This window comes from Mirounga leonina, unplaced genomic scaffold, assembly GCF_011800145.1.
Source record: "Mirounga leonina isolate KUSES-001 unplaced genomic scaffold, KU_Mleo_1.0 Mir_82, whole genome shotgun sequence".
Lineage (NCBI taxonomy): Eukaryota > Metazoa > Chordata > Mammalia > Carnivora > Phocidae > Mirounga > Mirounga leonina.
The window spans coordinates 24,925,219-24,944,811 of NW_023270825.1; positions in this window are offsets into that span (position 1 = coordinate 24,925,219).

Below are 19,593 nucleotides of genomic sequence, written 5' to 3' on the forward strand. Positions count from 1 at the left end.
GATTATTCCACCACCAGTCTTTGAGTCTTCCAGCCGAGGTCGCAGACAAGGAGCAGAGATAAAGCCAACCTCGCTGTGCTCTGTCTAAATTTCTCTCCCACAGAAAACAAGAGATAAGAAGTGATCATTGTTGTTTTAAGCCAGTAAGTTTTGGGGTATTTTGTTATGCAGCATTAGATGGTTAATTCTGTGAAACGACACTTCCTGAAATGACAAATAATAAAATGGATTTGGAGTCTTTATTCAAACATTCTAACAGGAAATAGTTACTGAGCATGTGCCTGGCTCTGTACGAGGCACTGGGGATATGGTGGTGAACAAGAGGAATGTGAGCTTTGCCCTGGTGAGGCTTATGGTCTACTACTGGAAGAGATGGTTAAACATGATTCTAGTAAAGTGCTTTGCCAGAGGCTTAGTCCAGGAAGCTATGAGAGTGCATACCCAGGGCAACTTGCCAGTTAAGTGGGTTGCTGGGGAAAGAAGAGATGAATTGGGTACAAGGCCAGCGTGATCTAGCCTAGAGTTTTCTGGGATATATTCGTAGAAGGAGGAGGAGACAGATGTCCGGCAAGGTGGGAGATGCATACAAATAGATGAGAAAATGGTGAAACTAGAGAGGGATGTGCCTTAATCTCATTTTAGCAGAAAGCTGAGCAAGGACACGTATCTTGCCTGGGTCACAGAGCTTGTGAACGGGGCCCAGATCTCGGGTCCTGCATCAAACCCTCCCACGGTTCCCCATACGTATACCCAGGAAACAACACCTCTGGTGACACTTTGGTCACTCCCTCATTTGGCTCAAAGCTCTTATGACTAATTCTTTTGCCACCTTTACAAAAACTCTGGAAGAAATTTGGATGAGTTCATTTCCATTTTACAGATGGAGAAATGATGCACAGGGAAGGTAGGCAGCTTAAGTACGTGGTTTAGGAGCCGGCATGTCAGGGCTGCTAGGTACTGCTGATGTGCTTGGATGATGATAGCGATGATGATGATAATGATGCCTAGGTCACATCATATCTCACTTATTACTGTCACACTAGGGAGTACTGTTCTGGAAACTAATACACAGTGTCTTAGGGAATCAACATTGGTATTAATCTGCTCCAACTCATTTTCTTGCAACACTGAAGCTACAGTCAGATTCCTGGAAAGGAGTCTGGTTGACTGAGTTGGGGTTCTGGGCCCACCCCTTGGCTGGAAGAGGGCAGGGCAACTTCATGAGCTGCCCCCAAAAGACCAAAAAGGCAGTAGGGGCAGGGGGCTGCCCTAAATGAAAACAGGGCACCGTTAGTCAAAGAGGGGCATAGAGGAGCACAGCTCTAGGTATGTTTGTGAAAGGCAGACACTCTATGTCTGCACTGTCCAGTAAGGTGGCCAGAAGTCACACATGGCTACGTGATTCACATGACATAAAATTAAAAATCTAGTTCTCAGTCACACTAGCCACATTTCAAGGGCTCAAGAACCACATGTGGCTTATAGCTACTGGGTTGAACGGCACAGATTATAGAACATTTCCATCATTGCAGAAATTTCTATTGGATAGCACCGCTCCAGGATTCTTATTTGCAATTCAACTGTTTGTTCTTTTACCTCATACATCGTCAATAGGGAAAAAGCAAAAAACCTGAGTCAAAATCTTCACTAACTTATTCATCAAACATATACTAAGTGTCTACTTTTGAATCATACATTGCTGTAGGTACTAGGATGCTGAGAGGGACTTTGGAGAGATCCTGTCTGGTGGATCTCATGTTAGAATCATTTGAGAGCTGTTAGAAGTACTGATATCCAGGCTCCACCTAGCAGAGACCCTGGTGAAAGTGGTTTGGGATGGGGCTGGCAGCCCCTTAGGGTGGAAGACCGCCCCAGGTGATGTTAATGTGTTGCTGAGCTGGAGAACCACGACAGTCCGGTCTGACTAGGGAAGTGATTTGCTTCAGACAACCTGAAAACCTGAATCTGTGTGTGTGTGTGTGTGTGTGTGTTTCTGACCTCAGGGTCCTTATGGTAACATCAGAACTCTCCGTGGATGTGGCATCTAGCTGATCAAATACAAAATTCTTAAGGAAGAACAAGTCAACTCTTCCTTAACCCAAAGAGAATCCAATCCAAAACCAAAAGAACTTTTGGTTTTAAATCACTTCTTTCTCAAACTGTTTGCACGTTTTGTGCCTGGACCTGCCTTATTCAGCAAGCCGGGGAAATCCTTATAAAAAGACTGCCTATTCCAAGTACCTCGTGTAGGTCAGGCACTTCCTAGGCAGTGTTATTTAATCCTCAGGACACTGTTACAAAGTGAGTTTTGCTGACATCAGTTTATAGAGAAGCAAACTGAGATGCAAAGAGGATAAGGATGAAAACTTGTCCAGGTTGGTACAGCTGGGATTCCAGCTCCAGATTTCTGACTCTTTCCCCTTCGCCACCCAGCACCTATCCATAGTCAAGAGTGCAGGGCAGCCAGCAGGCAGGGGCATGGTGCCTGATCTGTGGAGGGAAGAAAGCTCTGTGGAGGTGACATGCAGTCCTTCGTGTGTCAGGGATCACCCTGGAGCCGATGTGAGTTCAGTGAGAGTACTGGGGGCCTGGACGGAAGGGGGATTCAGGGATAAAACAGATGAGGGGATTGGGAGTGGAGTTCTTTTACGTAATGGTTGTGTCTGGATTCCTTTTACCAAGGGATTTGGAGGAAGCAGCTAAGAATAGTGTTGTACCTGGAACACTGAGCTCTTAGATACCTAGCAATTATGATATATGCTTGGTAGAAGCATTATCTATTCTTGGCCTGGATTCCTGTGGGCTTGCAGAATGTCTGTGTCGCCATGTATCTTTGCAATCTGAGTCCCTGCCTGATACTTCCTGGGCAGCCTGGCCTGGCCTCGGGGGGCTGTGAAGGGACAGGGCTCATTGTGTCCATTCCAAACAACTTGAACAGTGGGGGAGATATGTGTCCCCTGCCATTCTCTGTGGGCCACCTCATACAGTAATAGGAGATCCCGGCCTTGGAGAACAGAAGGGCTGCCCTTGGACTGCATCAGGGCTTGTCTGTATGGCATTTAGCAGGTCTCTGTGGGAGCCAAGCCACGACTGGCCATAGAAAGAGCATAGACTATCACAGCCAGAAAGAACCGTAGAGATCTTTGCAGGTTTCGTTTCACAGATGGGAAACTGAGGCTCAGTGAGCTAACAGGACTTTCTTTGAATTACAGCCTGTTAGAGACAGGGGTCACACTTGCAGTCAGGTCTCCCTCCTGGCCCAGTAGGCCTTCCCTGATGTCTTCATCAGCAGGAGAAAAGGGGTAGTAGGTGAGCCACGGAAAGCTTTGCGGTGGCAAGAGGTAGAGATGGTATGTTCACATTTGCTCCCGGGTGTAGCTGAGCTATGTCAGCAGTTGGGTGTGGACTGGGTATGTGTTTAGGAAGTCACCATTCAATCTGAAGGACTGGAGGATGACCACTCTCATTTTCCAGGCAGATCACACTTCTCCAGGCTTGCATCCCTCCTGTTAGGAAACTGGCATTTCCTTTGACTTTCTTCTGCCTCCACTAGAGCAGGTGTTTGGCTGGTGGCGGGTTATTGAGTTGCTCAGCCAGGAATGGCCCCAAGCAGTGGCCAAGACTCTGGCAGTCCCAGAAAGAATGGAAAGGCCAGTGTCAGCGTCCCCGCTCACTGGAAGGGCCTGGGACTTGGTGACAGGGAGACACAGAGGCTGAGATGTTGGTGTATCCTGAAGACTAAATCAAAACCATTTAAAGGTGTGGGGCCATGTATAGGTCCCCGAGATGGGCTGGGTTTATTTCTTAATCCTTGGCTTCCAGGGAACACTTCACTTTAGTTCAACAATTTCCGAGCACCTACTACGTGCATGGCATAGCCTAAGATGCAGATGTATGCAGGACATTACTTGACCTTCTGGGTTATATCTAGTGAGATGTGTCCCGATAACTTGATGGGAACCTGCCACGTGCCAGGGATTCTCCACAACATTCCATGTAACCCTGCCCTTAAGCTTGTAAATTAGGATTCTAATTCTCCATTTTTCAAATGAGGAAATGGTCTCAGAGAAGCTAAATGACTGTTTCTGGGTTTTAGCCAGCGGGTGGCTGAGCCAAGGTCCGGGCCCTTCCCGCTGTACCAGGATGCCACCAGCTAACTAGCATATCTCGGGGAGTCAGGCCAATACCCCAACCCAGGCTCAAACAAGGTGTTTGCAGAGCATAGAGAAGGGAGAGCTTCGTTTTCATCTTGGCAACCGTGTTTGGCTTTAGGCACTGTTGATACTTGGGGCTGCATGATCCTGTGTTGTGGGGAGTGCCCCGTGCCTGGCAGGAGGCTAAACAACCTCCAGGGCCTCTACCCACGAGTTGCTGGTAGCATTGCCCCATGGTGACTCCTGGCATAGAATCACAGGTGGTAGGAAAGAAATGGTCTTCCACCTGGGCCTGCGAGAATCCTGTAAATAAGACAAGGATTTGGGCAATTGGAGACAGGAGGAAAACAGTCACTTGCTCACTGTTTTTCCACTGGACAAAGAGTTTCCCCTTTGGTCTTCCCCCTGGCCCCGTGACGTGCCTGAGTCAGCACACAAAACAAACAGCTGCATCAAGTCGCCATGGGACTGCCGTGCACCAAGGGGCCCTGCATGGATTGCAGGCGTCCTCGGGAGCCAGGTCCTTCCTGGCCTCTGTTCGTTCAGCCTGCAGTTAATGCCTCGTTTTCCGCTTCTGGCCCCTATTCCCTTTCCGGGGGGGCTCTTAGAGAATCCGTTTACCATCGCCACCACCAAGTATGCTCCCCCAGCACTCACTTGGAGTGTGGCTGTGTTAAGGGCTTTATAATGGTTAACCCATTTAGCCCTCACAGAACCCCAAGAGGAAGGGGTTCTTACTATCCCCATTCCATGGTGGTGGGGAGGGAGATGGCAGCCAGCCAGAAGAGGGGGAAGTGACATGCCCAAGTTCATGCCTATGCAAAGTGGCAGAGGCAGGATTTGAACCCAGGCCTTGTTGATTCGCCTCTCTTAACCTCAGTATGCTACCGTCTCTTAAGAGTGTCCTTCCCTCATTTGGCAGCCCACTGGGCTTTATGCGCCCCTCGGATGAGTTCCCAGGAGAACCACAGGCAGCAGCGGGCCCCAGCAGGCTTGATGGTGGTTGGGGAGGGGGATGGTGAGGGCTGTGGAGGCTGTGGGAGGGAAGACAGTGTTTCTGGTGGTGCTGGTGGATCCTCCCCCAGGAAAGGGCAATTATCGGGTCTGCGTGGTGCTTGGCTAGCAGGAGGGCTTCCTGTGAGCGGGGCAGAACCCCCAGTCAGGCTGCAAGACAAATGGGTGACATATGGACTCCAGATCAGCACACAATGGGCTCATTATTTTGCATCTGCCAGCAATGAAATAACATTCTATTTTGTAGGAGGCATAGAATAAATAAGCACAATATTTGGGGCTGGGTTCTGAGGTCATTTTATCTGTGTCCTCCCTTCTCTTGGGGGTCATGTCCCTTTGGCACCATTAGTTCTGAAGCTTGGGCGTTTTAGCTGCCACGGAGTCAGACCAGCGGGCACAAACAGACCCTAGATGAAACTCTTAAAGATATCTTGACATTCATGTTCTTTCTGGTTCACAAAGGACCCTTGTTCCATCCCTTTGTGCTGCAGGGAGGGAGTGATGAGATAGCTGAAACGTCCCTGGAGGTGAGAGAGAAGGGTGACCTGGCCTGCTCTCATCCATCACAGACAGACCACATGAGGAGGTCAGGGTCCAAGGTTTCAACAGAGTCAGGAATAGAGCAGTGTCTTGATAGAATTTGCTGGATGTCCTAAAGCAGTGCTTCTCAAACTTGAGTGTGTATCAGGACCAGGGGGCTCCTCACTGCACAAACAGTTAGACCCACCCCTCAGAGTTTCCACCAGGGTTGAGCAGGGGATTTGGAGCTCTAACTTTTTAAAAAGCCTTTCAGCCAGTCTTCCTGTTTCTGCCCATCTCCACCCTTACTTCCTGAGGTGCTGGTGCCTTGTGTTTGGGGCAAGCTGCCGTTCTTCTTGGATTTTAGTGATTTTGGTATTTCATTTTCCCTACTAGCTAAGCCATTTGCTAATTGACCATCTTTTCTGTTTCCAAAATTTTGTGGATATCATTTCCTCTCCTGTTGCTTTGTCATCATGGGTTTATGATCCCCCCCCTTTAAAAATCCACATCCCTTTATTGTCATTTTAGTGTAGTTTCAGAAGGGGATGGAGCACACCACATCCATTATCTTGCCTCCTGGCACTCTGGGCCGTGCTGTGGCCTGGTTATCACAGTGCCTCTTTTATAAGTGAGGAAACAGACTCAGAATTTACTTGACCAGAATCTCCTTTTGCAGATCTCATTCCATATTCCAGGCTCTTTGCACAAGAAAAATTGTTCTAACATAGTCCGGTTTTCCCAAGTACCTTGGCAGAGTTTCTCTTGTTGGCTCCTCATCCCAATCTGACGGAGCAGGCAAGGCAGGGGTCTGTCTCTGCTTTATAACTGTGAAGACTGATCAGGAAGGGGAAGGGACTTGCCCAGGATAACACAGCTTAATGTGCTTTGAGCCCACTGTTTATAGGTTCACATCTAGGGCCCTTTCTCCTGCAGACTTTGGAATAGCTTTAAAGACATCTCCAGATAATAAAACATCTAATTACTCAACAAATATTTATTGAGTGCCTACTATGTCCCTGAAACCCCACTGGGTTCTGGGCCTATCACAGGGAACAAGATGTCTCCAGTGCCTCCTCCATCCCTGTCGCTCATCTCAGAGGTCGCCTCTAGATACTTCCATGCCTGCTTATGGCCTCCTTTTGTCTCTGCCTGGGGTGCCAGGGCGTTAAGACCCTGGTGGGACCTTCGGCTAATGAGGTTGGGAGTGGGTGGGTACACCCTTGAGCTTCCTTGCCCCTCAGGGGGGTACTTGTGAGGCACATTCTATACAGTCTCTACGAGGGTCCCCCAGGACTGAGCCTCAGTTGCCCACGGTGATAAGTGTCTCATTAACAAACTATTTATGGTCTTCCTTCTTCACTGTCACTTCCCCATTTGCTCACCTATGCTTCCTGGGATCACTTCCCCAATAAGCAACCTACTCCCAAATCCTTATCTTGGGATCTCCTTTTGGGGGAACCCAAACTAAGACCCCAGGCTTCTAAGATCCTTTTGATTTGTAGCTGATGGTCCTGTTACCTGCTGTTCTCCATCATCCCTGAGGGCACAGACACCTCTCCCCCCAGTAATGTAAGCTGCAAGAAGACAGGACCTTTTGTTGTGCTGTTCATTGCTGTGTCTCTGGTGTTTAAAATAGTGCCTGGCACATGGTGGGTGTTCAATAAATATTTGCTGACTCAGCAAGTACCGATTGTTGCTACATTGATCAAGGGGGGATCCAAGAGACTGGAGTGGAATTATGTGGGGGTAAATCACAGCAAAGTCTTTCTCTTTTTTTTAAAAAAGAGAAAGACTGTTTATAAAACAGTCTTCATGTCCTGGGGGCTTCATTCTGGTTCATTCTGGCCATTTTCTCCTCTAGACTGGTGGAAAGAGGTGAGCACCAGAGCTGTGTTGGTGGCAGGCAGGGCTTGGCAGGTGGAGGAGGGTGTCTCTGAGGCTGGGCTCAGAGAAGGGGGTGTGAGTCGCTAGCTCAGACTCAGAGGCGCTGACAGTGAGGGCCTCACCATTACCAGGGACTGGCCCCAGGAAGAGGCCAGGCTTGGTGTTTGTCTGTTCTGCAGATGAGAATTTCTCTGAAGATGGGAGGTAGCACTCAGCTCCCCCTGAAGGCTGGTCTAGGCTAATTTTCGGCGATGGTGTCAGGAGCTCATAGATTGAGTGAGATATTGTATGGAGTGTGTTCAGTCCCTGAGTCTTGATTGAATGATGTGCTTTTTGAAAAACTACCCGCCCCCCCAGGCCATCTGGTGGCTGTTGGGTAAAATTAAAATTCAGATTGAGAACTCGTTTTTGTTTTTGTTTTTGTTTTCCCCCTTAGAGTTTATTCCAGGCCGTTAACTCTCTTCTTGGCCTCTGATGTCACTGTTTTTTGGCCGTTTGGGTTGGATAGCCTCAGCATCTTGGTTAATCAACAGATGCTGAGAAAAATTCCTTAAGGGGGTGTGTCGACTGGCTTTCCAAAAGGATGTGTTCAGTAATGTTGGTGGGAAAGAATATCTCAAGTTTGTATAATGTTTTACATTTTGCAAAGTACTTTCCCCAGACATTATTTCCTTTAATTAATATCTTTAGTATTTACACATATAATCACCTAAAGACATTGCATATCCAGGGCTAGATTTAATGAAACATGTGCAAGACCTCTTCCCTGGAAACGACATATCATCATTGAAAGAAATTAAAGAAAACCTAAATGCAGGGAGGGCTAGACCACGTTCATAGATCAGAAAACTCAGTACTGCAAAGATGTCAGTTGTCTCCAAATCAATTTTTTGATTCAGTGTAATCCCAATAAAAATACTAGCAGGTTATATTTTGTGGAAATTGACAAGCTGATTCTAAAATTCATATGGAAATTCAAACAGCTAAGAAGAGTAAAGATAATCTAGAAGAAGAAAACGCTGGAAGATGTATGCTGGAAGAATCACTATTACAAAGCTCTAGTACATAGGACAGTGAGGTATTCCTCCTATGGCCCTACTTTAAGTTTTCCTTGTATGGTTCTGAAGGCTGGGATAGAGACAGTGGGAAGCACAGAGGTGCAGTGTACATCTCTGTTTCTTTCAGTTGTTTAAAGTAGGCTGGAGTAAGTCTTATTGTGGGGTTCATGCTATATAATAGCCATCACCAGTGACCCAAGGGCCACTGCAGGAGTTTTAGGCAATCCATTCTCCACACAGCACCAAAGCACTCCTTTGCTTAAGGCTCTGGGATGGCTTCCCTTTGGAGTAAGGACGTATCCCAGCTCCCAACCCGGACTTAAATAAAATGGTCCTTCATATCTGGCCCCTGCCTGCCACTGTAACCCAGCCTTCTGCCATACTGATCAACGCTTTTGGATGTCTTCAGTTCGTTAGGACTCATAGACTCTAGACTTAGATTGTGGGCATCAGTCTGCCCATTGTTCTTCCTCCTGATCCTCCCCTTGCCCTGCTTGGCCCACTTCTACTTATCTTCCATGTCTGGGTTTAAACTTTCATTCCTTGGGAAGGCTGGATCCTCAGCTCCTTGGCCTGGGTGCCATCCCCTGGCCATACATTCTCAACACACCCCCTGCTTCTCCCTTTTCAAGCCACTCTGCACCTCGTTCAGAATCTCTCCTTCTAGCAGCATGAGAACAGGGACTGTGTCTGTCTCGGCTCACCATTGTGTCGCCTGCTCCTAGAATAATCCCTGGTGCAGAGTAGATGCCTAATCAATATTTATTAAGCATGTGAACAAATAAATGAATGTATAAATTAAAAATCCATACTTGAAAGGCTGACTTTATAAAATCAAATCTATTAAGTTTTGGCAAACTTCACAGTTTGGCAAAGAGTGCCAGCTTATGATGCCCAGTGCCATGGATGAGGCCGTAGAAGGTTAGTGGCATTGCCTATTTACCAAGCCTGCCCGCCTTGTCTAAATGCTTCTCAGAGTGGGCCAGAGAGCGTGGCTGGAACATGGCCAACCATCTGTGCTCCTGGAGAAATAAAGCCAGTGTGGGTTGGTGGAGTCCTCTCTGGGTGAAAAGGACAAGGCATGAACCCGTTCTCTTTGGTAAGCCAGAGAGCTACTTTGTCCTGAAAACTAGAGGTTTTGTCTTCTTGGTTGGTTCTGGCAGGAAATCTTTGGATGGGCTAGATCAGCACTGCTGCAGATGCCAGGCTGTATCTGGTGGGGATGTTTTAAAGTCCCTGGAGGGTGTTGCCCCCAGAAGCTGTATCCACTCTCAGTATTGTGTGTAAGCAGTGCGTAAAATGAGCCATTTCTTTAGTTTACCAATCTCTTGTTCAAATGGTTTTTCGTTACAGTAATAGAATAAATCTTAGGGTGTTGAAAATTTAGAAAACGCACATAAGCAAAAAGGAAATAAAAATCAAGTAATCCCATTACTCAGAAATGAGGGCCAAGTCATCTGATAGCCCCTGCAGGCACAGAGCCTGGCGCCCATGAATATTTTCATTTTAATTTCTCCTAAAATGAGAAGAAAAAAATGAATAATAATGAACATTTAACAATGAATCCAGCCTGGGTTGTATTATCTTCATACCAATGCCACTATGAAATATAATTTTTAACATTTTTTATGGGGGAAGGGGTCCATGAAGACAAAAGTGCCTACGGCCCATAAAAATCATAAAGCAACCCTGGCAGAAATAACCACTTTTAATAGTTTCTTGTATATCTTCCCAGTGTTCCCGTACCCTGTACATGCAACACATGTCTATGCATATACATATTTATGTCATTATTGCAAAAATGTGAGCATATTTGCCCAGATATACATATTTGTGTCATTATTACAAAAATGTGAGCATATTTGCTCATTTTTTAACAATACATTGCTCATGTTTTTCTGTGTTATCAGATATTCTTCTCCAGGACTCTTCAGTGTTTTATTTTTAATTATAAAAGTAGCACCTATAGGGCGCCTGGGTGGTGCAGTCGGTTGAGCAACCGACTCTTGGTTTCAGCTCAGGTCATGCTTTCAGCTCTGGGGCTCTGCACTCAGCACGGAATCTGCTTCAGATTCTCTCCCTTTCTCCCTCTACCCCTCCCGCTCGTGCTCTCTCTCTCTCCAATGAATAAATAAATCTTTTGAAAAAAAGTAGCACCCATAACAACATTCTTAATGCCTGTATAGTGTTCCAAAGAGTGGATATATTGTAATATATTTAGCTAATCTTTTTTGCTGTTTTTAGGGTTTTGCTATTGTAACAGTAAGATGAACATTATTTTAGCAAAGTCATTGCATTCATCTGTGATTCTTTCATTGGAATAAAGCCATAGATAATTTTGAAACTTGATACATTATGCATAACTTAACAGTGAAAGAGTAGCAACGCAATATGGGTCATTTATGATGCCTATAACGTGTCCTGGCACCTTCTCTTACCATCAGCGACACTGTAGTGACCTCTCCTTGGTTTAGGGTGAATGTCTCTGAGTGCATGAGCACTGGTAGTCTTGGAAACCACCATGACCTCAGGTCTTGTCTCTGTGTACGAGACCTCTGTGGAAGCTCAATAACTACTTGTCAGATGAACAAATGGATGAATGTATAGTTGGTGTGAATGTTAGTCTACAAGCTCAGATATTCAAGACTATTACATTTCTTTGTATTCTTTAAATCAATTTGGGTTTATCTCGCCAGTTGAATTGATGGGAAGTTACGTTTCAGTGGTTATTGGCTCTTCCCCATAGCACTCTGCCTTCTCCAGGTTATACAAAGATCTTAAAACGTTAAGCATTAAAGCCTCCTCTGAAATACTCTGCCAGCCTCAATCCCACTGACCACTCTGAGACCCCTGTGTCTCAGTTTCATGTTCTAGATTTAGGCCCCTGCCCCTATGCCACTTTTGGGGCCAGGACTCTTGAGAAGACTTGAAGCTTTGGTGCCTGGGGCTCAGCCCACTTAGGTGCACCAGACAGCCAACTGTTGCTTCAGATCTTGACAGAAAGAGGTGCATGGCTCCCCATCGCAGGCTGGGGGATTCTCTTCTGCCCTTTGCTATTCTCGCTCCCCACCTGATGTAGCACACCGCTCTTCATTACATTCCCTTACTTCTTGCCCCACCCCAAAAATAGTGAAGGAGGCATTGACTACAAGTTCTTGTGCCTTCTGCTTTGCAAAATGCAGACGCTAAGCAGTTCCAAAGGTCCTGGCTATCTGCTTGAAAGCAGAGGAGAGCAAACCCAAGTTAATCTCAAATGACTCTGCTGTTGATGGACTCATGAAGGCATATTGCATTTGGGTTTGAGTTAGCGGGAGCGAGATTATTGGAAATGGTTTGGTTTTGAGAGGAAGCCAGTGTTTTCCTGAAGCCTTTGTTTTGGCGGTCCCTGACCTGCATCTGCATTTCTTGCAGTTTCTTACAAAGAAACTTCCTTTTGAGAGTTAAAATGTATCAACTGAAGTTATTCCCCCCACCCCCGCCCCCCCGGAGGGAAATGTTTGAAAGTCAGCCTTTGTTAGCCTAAAGAACATTGTTTCATCAACAGTGGTTGCAATACTAATTTCCTTTGGGAAGGCTTAGCTATTGAAGCCAACTTTGATGTTGGAAGCAAATGTTTGGGCTCTAAAGATGGCATCCTTGGGCTCTAAAGATGGCATCCAAGGGTTACAACTTCTTCTGGCTCCTTAGCCATTTTATTGCAGTGTGATGATAGTACGTTTCTTCAGGTTTGAACAAGGAAAGCTGCTTTGGCTGGCCGGGGCCATGTTAAGAGGCAGTATATAGTTCAGTGGGAGGAGCAGGTCCCTTACAGGGGGCTGCCTGTGTTTGCGTTCCTCACTTGGCCACTTCCAAGCTGAAATCTTCAGCAAACTACGTTAACTGTTCTGAATCTCAGTTTCTGCATCTATAAAATGAGCAATGATAGTATTTACTTCCTATGATTGCTACAATGATTGAAGAATTAGTGTAATAAGCAGCACTTAGAGAAATCCAGTGAGAGTCATCGCTTACTTAATAGTATTGTATCCATGTAAATTTCTTGGTTTTGATCATTGTACCATGATTATGTAGGATGTTATTGAAGGCAAAGGGTACATAGGAATTCTATAGTATTTCTCTGTGAGTCTAAAGTATTTCAAAATATCAAGTTAGGAAAAAGCACTTAGAGGAACTATATTTGATGGTGTCATTCCTCGAGTAAGGTATGTCTTTGACCAGAGACTATGAGCTCTCAAGTTAGGGATCATGACTGTTTTTCTTCCCTAGCATAGTGCCTGGCACACAGTAGGCCTTCAATAAATATTTGTTGACCGAATGAATAAAGAGGAAGTTGAGATGCCAAGGGTCCTGGGCAACAGGGGCCAAAGCGACCAAACAGAGAACCCAGTTCCCACATTTGGGGGTGGGAGGAAAGAAGCGAGAGGGCCATGCATCAATTTTTAGTACAGCCTTCACCACACAGATGTGCCCATGTGTACGCACACTCACACAAACACACCCGCCCCTGTGTGCATGGGGGAAATGGTCTGAGGCCAATGCCTAGGTTGGTATGCAGAGCAATGGCCACAGGAACAGGATGGCAGGATGATTCCTAACGTCAAGTAATTCAGCAGAAGCAGTTCAGAGCCAGAGGTGACCCCAAGGGTGGGATGAATCAATATTATTTGGATCTTGGGTGGCTCAGTGAACCCAACCAACAGTTTTAGTAAATAAACGTAGAGCGCGTAGTAGGGGGGGCATAACTTTACCTCTACTTTCTTAGGGTTTCTGGCTGCTCCTAAGAATTAAATTGACATAAAAGAGATTAACAGGAGAGAAGCATACAGAGTTTTGCATGTATGTGGGAGCCCCCAGAGGAAAATGAAGACCCAAAGGGCAGATTGGATCTGGTGCTTATATACTAGATTGAACAAAGACTAGCAATTGTGGAAAAGTACCTAAAATACACGGGGAGACTAGAGGAAGATAAGTTATTTTATTTTATTTTATTTTATTTTTTTTAAAGATTTTATTTATTTATTTGAGAGAGAGAATGAGAGAGAGCGAGTACATGAGAGGGGGGAGGGTCAGAGGGAGAAGCAGACTCCCTGCCAAGCAGGGAGCCCGATGCGGGACTCGATCCAGGGAGTCCAGGATCATGACCTGAGCTGAAGGCAGTCGTTTAACCAACTGAGCCACCCAGGCGCCCCAGATAAGTTATTTTAAAAAGGTCCATTTGTACAGATTTTTTTCTGCCTCCATCCCTGTCTCTGGGGATGATAATGTTTCTTTCTTCCTGGGGTAGGGAGGGCCTCTTTCACATGAAAGCCTTAACTTCTGCTTCCAGGAAAAGGGGAGGTCAGAATGACCTTTTTGCATCTGCTGTTCTTAAGGTGTCTTTAGCTCAAAATAGTCCTTACACCAACGTGGCATATTTTGGGGTGATGTATTTTGCCAGCCTTCACCATCTTGTTCTGTACTCAAATGTTAAACGTAATCTTGATTGTTTTAATGCTGTTCTAATCTAAAGGGTGCTGGAAAGCTACCTATTTTGCTAGAATATACTGGGAAACTGGGAAAGAGGGTCAAACCCGGGAAGTAAACTATGTTGCTGGGAGCATCAGAATCACATCAAGTAAGCAATGAGCTGATCAGAGTATCATAGACTTTAAGCTGATAACACTAGGATTTGGAAGTATTCCAGAAATTGAGAGATCCTCTGATGTATTTATGCCTCTAAGAAATACAAAAGTCTTTGTTGTGAATTAGGTTCTATGTTATAGACAGAGTATTTAAATAAAGACTTTGCAAACAATTCTTAGGCAAACCTTAAAAGGCCTGGGGCACCTGGGTGGGTCAGTCTGCTTTCAACTCACGTCAGGATCCCAAGGTCCTGGGATCCACACTGGGCTCTCTGCTCAGCAGAGAGCCTGCTTCTCCCTCTGTCTGCCACTCCCCCTGCTTGTGTGCACTCTTTCTCTCTGTGTCAAATAAGTTAATTAAAAAAAAATCTTTAAAAAAGCCCAAAACCTAAAAGCCCTGAAAGCATCTCCTGGAAGCTGTTCGCAATGCCTGAATTACATTCTGTCCATACCAGATATAATACAAAAATTTTGTGTAGAGTTTTTTTTTTATAAAAAGCAAGTACTTACAGTTCAGTTTCACTTCAATATATACCGTATCATTGGGAAGGATGGGCTAATGACAAATATTCTACAGCCCGCAGAAAAACACTGGCTTCCTCTCAAAACCAAACCATTTCCAATAGTCTCACTCCTGCTAACTCAAGCCCAAATGCAATATGCCTTCACGAGTCCATCAACAGCAGAGTCATTTGAGATTAACTTGGGTTTGCTCTCCTCTGTTTACGTCTTGGTTCCCCAAGTAGGCACTTGGTCTTTGAAGCCATGACCTGTGTGTGGGACTATGGATCTCTTTTTGGTACTCTCTACCCTACCTCCTCATACTATACTGTTCTGCAAATAGTTGGTAGATTTTTAAAAGCTCTCCACAGTGCTCCGTTAGATACATAGTCTTCCCAATCCGTTGCCTTTCGAGACATTCTTAGTGGAACCGTTAAAAAAGAAATATGTGTTCATTGCACCAAATACAAAAGGTACAGAAAAGTGTAAAGAAAGAAAATAAAAATCAATAATAATTCCACCATATAGCAATAATCACTGCTGACAGCTTCACACATAACCTAGACTCAGAGATGCTTTTCTGCACAAGACAGGATTTATGTAATATCAAGATAATAACCTGTTTTTTTCTGATTATCACCTAGAGAATTCCTTCATTAAGTGTAGTGTCATATTTAACGACTTCACAATATATATATGTACGTGTTATAATGTCAACCCTATTGTGGAATGTTTGGGGTATGTCTGCATTTTCTCTATCATGTGTTGTAATTCGGTAGATATCTTTGGATTTTCTGAGGAAAAATTCCCAGGAGTGGAGTTGCTGTTAGTTTTAGTTTAAAACTTGTTTATATTCTAAGTCGTTTAATTTTAAAGGACATTGAGCTCATGTATATATGGCTAGTTTCCCCACCTTGACTATAAACTTCTAGAATAGAAGGATGAAACCTAGGCTTAGATGTCTCTGTATCCTTTACAAATCCCAGCATTGTGGGGGTGGGGGATATTAGAAATGCTTTGGGCTGCAAGTTGTAGAACACCTGCAAAAGAGTAGCTTACATCAAAAAGCCACTTAATGATCTCACTTCATGAAGAAGTCTGGGTGTAGACAGTTTGGGGGTTGGTGGGAGAGCTCAGCGATGTCACCCAGGGCCTGGGCTCCCCTCCTTCCATCGTCAGCACGCTTCCTGACCTCAGGCTTGCCACCTCATGGTGGGGGATGACCGCCTCAGTAACAGGCGTGGTGTCTTCCCACTCTGCATCCAGACGGGAAAACATTTCCTAAAAGCCAGTTGGGAGAATTGTGCCTCTCTTTTGGTGGCCAGAACTGGGTCACAAGGCTGCTTCCAGCTGCAAAGAAGGCTGGGAAGGCAAGTCTTTGGCATTTTGTCCCCTCCCTTGAGAGGCAAGCTCAGGGGAGGAGGGAGTCAGGGCCAGTTACCAACAAATGGGGGTACAGTGCCAGGACTCAAAATATTCCCTGAGTTGGGATTCAGATTGTCTCCTTTCTCACCTCCTTGTAGGCTCTCATGAAGGAAGATGAGTTCTTGGGGTGTCACGGTAGCTGGGGGACCTTCTGAGACAAAGTGGCTGTGAAGGACAAAGGCTCTCTGTGATTATATTTGAGTCAGGTTTCTCTGAGCGCTCTTCTTGACCTGGCCTTGACCTTGGCCCTATCCTTGCTGGGCCTGCAGAGCCCAGTTACAGAAGCAGGAACCCTGCCAGATCAGTTTAGAGAGAATCCCCCCACCCTTGAGGTTCGATCACCCTGGTTGCCTTCAGCAAGGATTCTATGAAGTGGGTTGAGCAAGAACACCCTGGCCTTGAGGTTTCCTCCTAGAAATGCCCACCCTCCAACCTGCTCCCTGGCTATAAATCCCCACCTGTTCTTTTGGGTTTGGAGCTGAGTCCCATCTCTCTCCCCTGTTGTAACAGTCTTGATACCTATTGGAATAACCTTAAATAAAATCTTCCTTACCATTTGAACAAGTGTCAGAATAACTTTTTCTGGAGCAGTTACGGTGCCGTGACTTCCTTCCTGAATATTTTGGTGGGGCCTTCCTTATTCCTGTGGGTGTCCTCCAGGGTCTGAGGCCTGGGGCTACGGCAGGGCCGCTCAGGGAATTGAGGGAGACTCGGGGTCACCTCTGTTTTTAAAGGTCCTCTGTAAATTAAAAAACAAAGAGCAGAACCCAAACAGCATTATAAAATTTGTGATTTATTTTAAATGTTTGCCTTCCACAGATTAGCCCATTAAAACTGGCCACAGTCATCAGTGAAGTTGTGAGCAGTACCAGTTCAAGTGCATTGCGGCTGGAGTCTTTCAGGATGGGGACACACTTCAAGCTGAAGGTGGAGCATTATCTTCAAAACACAGGTCTGTGCTTTTCAGCATTTCTCGGCATTTCATTTGGAGCTCTAAATTTGAGGGGATCCAGCACACAGCCCTTCTGAGCCCCCGTGAGAGGCCCAGCCAGGCAAGAGTTGACCCAAAGCACTGAGGACACAGGGTGCCACGAGTTCATAATTAGTTACTCATTATGTTTCCTCCTCTTGGGTTTTCCTTTCCCTACCAGTTCCCACCTCCATTCTCTTAGATCCCTTCTTTCCCTACCCCCCTTTCCCTTCCTTCCTTCCCTCCTTTGAAAGTCTGGTCAGTGGGAAAGACTGGAGTCTGAGATCTGGCCGGCAGCCAGCAGGGGACAGGGATCTCCTGTGGGGTCAGACCAGGGTCACATCTGCTGCCCTCCCCACCCCGGGGGGGGGGGCAGTGAGGCTGCATATGTTCCCTGCCCCACTCCCTCCAGAAGACCCCCCCACTTTAACCCCCTCCATTTGCTGGGAAGATCAGGGCTTATTTTAAAAGCAACGAGGGCATCCATCATTCCTGCATCATTTTGCTGAGGACTGCTCTTTGCGGAAGGGTTCCTTACAACCCCAGGGTAGGAAGTCACCCTATGGAGTGGTCACCCTCAGTGCTGGTCGGGAGTTTGATCAGTCTAGGCTGAGAGAGAAGAGACACTATCCTCTTGACCCAGTTCTGGGGAGAAAGCCTGGAGCCTCATTAGCTCTGACTGTCTTGGCCCTCCATCTACAGCACCCACTTCCCATTTTTTTTTAAGTTTCAGGGTCTTAATGGTGCCAAGACCTACTTATGCCAGGGCATTTGGTCCAGGTAATGGTCCTCCAGCTCACTCCTGGGCCATCCCTTAGTCTTTTCCATGTGGCCCTGGGGAGGTGTGGGGGCTCTCTGCTGCCCTTTGGCATAGGGACCTCGAGCCCCTCTCAAGATCTGTCCACACAGACACTCCCTCTCAGGGGTCTGCCATGGGCATCCCCAGAGCTTTGCCCTTCTTGGGACCCATGTCCCATTTTGTTCTCATCCTCTCCCCTCCAACACCCATCCAGAGAAAACCTCTCTGCTCGATGTTTTGGTTGTCACCTACAGGCTTCTGTGTTCTTCCCAAGTGTTGAGATGTCAGAGGTCAGAAACTGGGAGTTCTCAGACTGGTCTCAGCTTTCTGCCCTTTCATTGCTTTCTTGAGGAAAGAATGTGGAGCTCAGGATCTGCTTCACAAGGGCAGGTGGCAAAGGGGGCAGATATCTGAAACTGTGACCCAGTCTCTGAGCACTTGTCCCAAGGCACAGAGCCCAGCATGCAGGAAATGGTTGTTTGAAGTGAATGAGCAAGTGAGAGAAGGCGCGTGTGCTGGGCCCTGGCCTAGAGCTGCCAGACTTGGATTCAGACCCTGTCCTGGCTGACCGTCTCTGTGTGTCCCAGCGACCTCATCCCTAAGGGAGGGAAGGGATTAGATCATCTCCTGAGCTCCTGCCAGCCCCCAAACTCTAGATTGTGTATCCACATAGGAAAAAGAAAAAGAATATTTATGCCACCATCCCACGGAACTGGAGCAGGAAGGAAACCTTCCTGAATAATTCAGGCTCACATACACAGCTGCCTCCAAATGTTTTTCCCTGCTGTTGAATGCCGTCTCTTCTACATCACAAACGGTGGGATGAGAAGGCAGGACTGAGCCTATTGCTCACTGTGGTAAGGGAGAGCACCCTCTACAGGGCCTCAGTGTGGCTCACAAGGGAGGGCAGAGTTGAGGTATTTATTGAGACTTTAAGCCTGGTTTCAGGTGGCTCTTTGAAGGTGGATGTGACATGTTTAATTAAGAATGTTAAGGATCGGGGCGCCTGGGTGGCTCAGTCGTTAAGTGTCTGCCTTCGGCTCAGGTCATGGTCCTGGGGTCCTGGGATCGAGTCCCACATGGGGCTCCCTGCTCGGCGGGAGGCCCGCTTCTCCCTCTCCCACTCCCCCTGCTTGTGTTCCCTCTCTCGCTGTGTCTCTGTCAAATAAATAAATAAATCTTAAAAAAAAAAAAAATAAAATAAAATAAAATGCAAAGTCCCAAGGGGCGCCTGGGTGGCTCAGTCATTAAGCGTCTGCCTTCGGCTCAGGTCATGATCCCAGGGTCCTGGGATCGAGCCCCACATCGGGCTCCCTGCTCTGCGGGAAGCCTGCTTCTCCCTCTCCCACTCCCCCTCCTGGTGTTCCCTCTCTCGCTGTGTCTCTCTCTGTCAAATAAATAAATAAAATCTTTAAAAAAAAAAAAAAGAATGTTAAGGATCATGATATAATAAATAGTTGGGTTGGTGGACACAGCAAAGTGTGGATTTCCAGCCTAGGGGTTCAAAGAGTCTTGGGTGTAAACTGTCTTTTGATGCTTCCTATGAGAGAGATGATCAGTCTTTCAGGAAGTTGCTGGGATGAACAGTAAAGTCATTTGCAACTTTTGTCTTCCTGGGCAAGAATCTTCTGGAATAATAGTAAAG